The sequence below is a fragment of the Chenopodium album genome, chromosome 4 (genome assembly GCF_948465745.1).
Source record: "Chenopodium album chromosome 4, dcCheAlbu1.1, whole genome shotgun sequence".
In the NCBI taxonomy this organism is placed as follows: Eukaryota; Viridiplantae; Streptophyta; class Magnoliopsida; order Caryophyllales; family Amaranthaceae; genus Chenopodium; species Chenopodium album.
This window is the reverse complement of record NC_137837.1, coordinates 12437546-12442951: the sequence shown is the minus strand read 5'-3', so window position 1 is coordinate 12442951 and position 5406 is coordinate 12437546. Positions and strand designations below refer to the sequence as shown.

The window sequence follows — 5406 nt, the reverse complement described above, 5'->3', positions numbered from 1 at the left end:
GAACTAGATGAATGATAATTGGTGAATGATGAAGATAGTTGATGAAGACTTAAGAATAAGGAGAATTGGTGAATGAAAAGGATTGATGAATGGTAATTGATGATGAAAACGGAGTTTTTGATACGATATTTATAGAGAAAATCATCCAAAAAAGATAATTTAACAAAACAGAGTCTGAAGATCGAAAACCAACCTTGGCGCCAGGACTAGTGGCTAGCGCCAGGCGCCAATGCTGGCGTCTGGCGCCAAGGCCTGGGGTTGGACGCCAAATCGGCTTTCAACGCGTTTTCGAAAATCTGATAAACTTACCGTACTGGAAGATAAAATAATATAAATTTCAGTCGAAAATGCTATTTGATCTAATTAAAACTCTGAAGAGTCCTAATTGAATTAAGAATGATAAGAACCTTCTAGAATGTTCTAGAAGACTAAAACCATTCCTAATTGCATTAGGAATGATAAATCATATTAGGCCCTCCCCTAGATCATTGGGCCGTACTTAAAACTCTAACCGGGCCCAGTTTAGTAAATTGGCCATAACTTCCTCAATATTCATCGGAATTGGGCTTATAATATATCGTTGGAAAGGTCTTTGTAAGCCCCATCCAACTATACCACTATTGGACCCATATCATGGACCAACCAAACTGGATTGGCTGTTTTCTTAAAATAAAATTTTCAAAAACAGAGAGAAGAGAAAAAGAAATAAAACTTTCCGCAACACTAGACCTTTCCACACTTTCGTTTCATTCGATTATGATTCGACGTGAAAGGTACTCATCACTGGGTTTGGTTTTGGGGAGACACAAATTGGTGTCTACACCAAGCCAACATGGATTGGACAGTGAAAGACTTGCAGCACGAGGTGTATAAGGCAAGAAGGGAGAAGATGGTTGTCGGGGACTCAGCAGCTATGATGGCTTATTTTAAGTCAATCAAAGAAAGTGACCAGAATTTCTATCATACCCAGCGGTTAGATGGAGATGGTAGGTTGAAAGATGTTCTTTGGGTAGATGCGCGTAGTAGAGCTGCGTACGAAGAATTTGGTGATGTTGTATGCTTCAATGCTACCTATTTGACAAATGAGTACGAGCTACCATTTGTTAATTTTGTTGGCGTAAACCATCATGGTCAATCTATTTTGTTGGGATGTGCATTGGTCTCTCATGAGGACTGTGATACATTTACTTGGATATTCAAGGAGTGGCTGTCATGTATGAATAATAGAGCTCCTGCTGCCATTCTTACAGATCAAGCTGCGGCCATGAGAAAGCCATTAGAAGAGGTCATGCCCTTGACGCGACATCGGTGGTGCATATGGCACATTATGAGGAAGATTCCAGAAAAACTTGGCAAGTGTGATAGGTGAGTTACTTAAATAAAGCATCATAAACGCAAATCGTAGATTAATTTTTAACTGTGACAATTTCTAATGCAGGTACCAAGATTTCAAGGGAGTGCTGAAGGCTGTGGTCTATGAGAGTTTGACTGTTGATGAGTTTGAAAGTGGTTGGAATGCGTTTATTGTCAATTATAAGCTAGAATGTAATGAATGGTTAAGTGGTCTGTATCAGGAACGGCAGATGTGGGTACCTGCGTACATGAGAGACTACTTTTGGGCTGACATGAAGACTACACGGCGGGTGGAGAGTATAAACAGTTTCTTCGATGGATTTGTGAATAGGAAGACCAAACTTTTTGAGTTCCCCCAAAAGTATGCTAAGGCCATGGCAAAGCGTGTGCGTGATGAGACTGTTGCTGATGCCAATTGTGAAAAATACTTAAGGCGGCTAGTTACCGACTTCACTGTTGAGAAGTTTTTTCAACTCTTGTACACTGACACCAAGTTTCAGGAGGTACAAAAAGAGTGCACTCGGATGATGTATTTCTATTGTAAGGAGGAAAACATGTTGGATGAGAATACAATTCAGTATGTTGTAGAAGACCGTGTTTAGGTTTTACCAGAAGGAAGGAGTGAGGAAATCATAACCAACCGCCGAAGGTACTATTCTGCAATTTATAACCGGGAGACGAAAGATGTTTCCTGTAGCTGTCGGAAATTTGTAACTAATGGTATTATGTGCAAGCACATGATGCGCATACTTGATCAGAATCGTGTGGTCCAAATACCGGAGATATATATTGTGAATCGGTGGAGGAAAGATATCCTCAGGAAACACACTCGAGTTCGGGTATCATACCATGACCCAAACAAGAGTGTGGGTGTACTAAGGTACAATAAGCTGATGGGAGAGTTTGAAGGGTTGTGTGACGAAGTAGCTATGTTGAATGATGATGCGGTGGAGTTGGTAAGTAATGGATTGAGGAAAATACGGTCAGACGTTGAAAAGTACAAGAATGGTGTTGAACAAGAAAGCATATCTATTTTGTTTCGTGAGGAAGCATCAGATTCAGGGTTGATATCATCACCTACCATGACAAGAATGTCAACTGGGCACAAACCCCTTAATCAAACATGTCCCCCATCTTGTGATATTATCGTTAAGGACCCGGTGGTGAATAAGAAACGCCGTGGTAGGCCAAAGGGATCACGGCAGAAGACACTTGCTGAGATGGGATATAAGAAACCCGGAGACCCAAAGAAGAGTATTAGCAAGAGGAAGGGTAAGAGTAAAGCAAACAAATGCACTGCGGGGAAGGCTAAGAAGAAGATAGTAATCAAAGGCACTTATTGCAAGGGAAATAAATCTAAAGGAACTGCACAAAAGGAAAGAGGACATGTCCCTAGTAAAAATAAAAGTGATAGTTCCATGAACATTAAAGGAAAGGTCAGCAAGATCAAAGTGAGAGGGGATACCAAAAAGGGTAAGGGAAAGGTCACCAATGAAAAAGAAGAACTCAATAATATGTCAAAGGCCATGCGTGAATCACATAAGGTAAGCATATCCACCATTTTATTGTTCATGTATGTATATGTATATGTACATTATGGATTTTAACCAGAAAATGTCGTAAAACATGTAGGTCCGAAAGGTTAAGTTGCTACAAGATCTGGTTCCAGATCTGGTTCCAGTTTCCGATATGGTTCCAATGAAATTGGTATTACTATTATATTGAATTGTTGTGTTTTTCATAAAAGATAGTACTGAACTTTGTAAGTAACGCAGTTTGTGTCGACTTGTTTGAATAGAACAAAAAGCGCAAGACTACAACAATAACTGGGCAAATCACGCGTCCTTCTAAGGCAAAAATCGGTGGTGGAAATTAGAGCTTCTAAAAGAAAAGCAATGCAATGGATGAGGTTGTTAATTTATAATAGTTTGAAGTATTCCAAATGATTTAAAGACTTGTTGAACCTATGTTATGGTTGATTGTTCTGTTTCGATTGCTGAGTTGTGAACTGTTATGTTTTCTTGTGTAACTTTCTGTATCGATTGCTGAGGTGTGAACTTGTTTGCGTGTTATTTGTTTGCTTGTGTTAGTTGTTTGCTTCACATGTGTACTTTTGTTGGCTGTAGAAAACAATCTATTGCCATTTATCCTCTTTATTGTATAAGCATGATATGTTTGCGTGTTATTTGGTGTAGCAAACTATTTTTTTGCTCTAGTAAACAATTTATGTGCACTCCTGCTGTTTCATTAATCATAATTTAAGGAATTTTTTTAATTGCTCTCCTGTTGTTGTAGGTGCTGATGTAGTAAGTTCACAATTTAAGGATTTATTTAAGGTGATTAAGCGTTTAACATACAATACAACATTTAAGGATTTATTTAAGGTGATTAAGCTTTTAACATACAATTTAAGGATTTATTTAAGGTGCTTACACAGCAATGCCACACTGTGTTAATATCCAACACTGCTGTAATAGACTCTTTCGACATCTTCTTGTCTTTAGTCTCTTACACTTTGTTTGGATAGGAAGAAATGGAAGGAAAAGAAGAGAAGAGAAATGGAGGGGAACAAAATCTCTTGTTTGGGTAAGAGATTGGGGGAAGGAAGGGGAAGGAGATGGAGATGGAGGGATCAAAAAGAGATTTGGAGGGAAAATGGAGCTCACCTCCCCTTCCCTTCCTCCATTTTCCCTCCCCTTCTTTTCCTTCCTTGTTTGCTATCCAAACAAAGCGTTAATAAAAAAAAAGGAAGCAATCCAATGTACATAAGATCCTAAATGTTTAAGTATTGTTTGGAGTTTGGACACGTTTATAAGGATGAATAAGTAAAGCGCGTTGTAGTCATTAGTAACAAATTATTGGTTTATGGAATTGGATCATAAAAGGCCGTTTAATAGTGCTACAATGAATCCGGAAAATTGTTACTTTTCTTTACAAAAAAATATGATGTAAGTTGAACTTCTAACGCGGCCCAGCCGTTGAAGTCCATTACTTTTTCTTTCCTTGAAGGTAGCGGGTTCGAGTTCGCCTGGCACTATGTTGTGATTTTTCTTCTTGTACATTCCCACTTTACTGTCCACGTCACCGGTTTACTTATGTTAGTGGAAAACCTCTACTTCAAGTAGCGGGTATATTGGAAAACCGCTACTTGAAGTAGCGAGGTTCATACTTACTCAAAACCGCCACTTCAAGTGGGGAGGTTTATACTTATTCTTTTAGGTTACGTGGACGGTATAATTGCTAGCATTATTTAGGGAAAGGCCTCACTTATTACTAGCATTATCCATTATCCAAAACAGCTTTACCATGACAAATGATTACATTGAAGCTTCAATTTTTTTCTAGTTCAGCTTTGTAGAGATTATATATATATAATTATTCAATATTTTTTTTTCCCCTCAATAAAAATTGTTCCAAATTTTTGAATTGAATAATTTTTTTTTCACTTGTATGACATATGTGCATATATCAATTGTAATGTAATTTAAAATATGTTAATTGAATTATTTTGTTCACATATGGAAACAGTTTTAATTTTTTTGCAAGTCCAAACACATAACAAAAAATTTCGAGAATTGCCACTGTTTTCATATATGTTTAAGGTAAGTGGTTTGATTCTTTAGACAAAACAATATTTATCCCTTACACAAAACAAATCAATTCCTTTTTTACAATTTGCGTATTTTAAAATGTTTATTTTCCCAATTCTTTTACTCAATTAACATAACTACATATAACGTTTGCAAAGTACATATAATTGTATACTTTTATCAATTATTTAAATAACCAATAATCGGTAACCATAACTATAACTAATCTAATGAAAAAGTGACATTGTTGGACACCTTTTCACATTTAAATTCTTTATTGTTTGTGTATTTAGTTCAACCTTATTTTTAGTTTGATTTATGATAAAGTAACCTATGTTATTTAGCTCATAACTCTAAAGTCTATAATACACTGTCCAATGCATTGTTCTTGAATATTTCAGTACATGCGCAATAAATGCACCATTTTCAATTTTATACTTCACTTCATACAATTAATTGATAA

The 5406-nt window shown here is 36.8% G+C and overlaps 1 pseudogene; it reads left to right on the top strand.

The window, feature by feature from the left end:
* The first annotated feature begins 832 nt into the window (after positions 1-832).
* LOC145627670 (protein FAR-RED IMPAIRED RESPONSE 1 pseudogene) lies at positions 833-1955 on the top strand (annotated as a pseudogene).
* The last annotated feature ends 3451 nt before the right edge of the window (positions 1956-5406 follow it).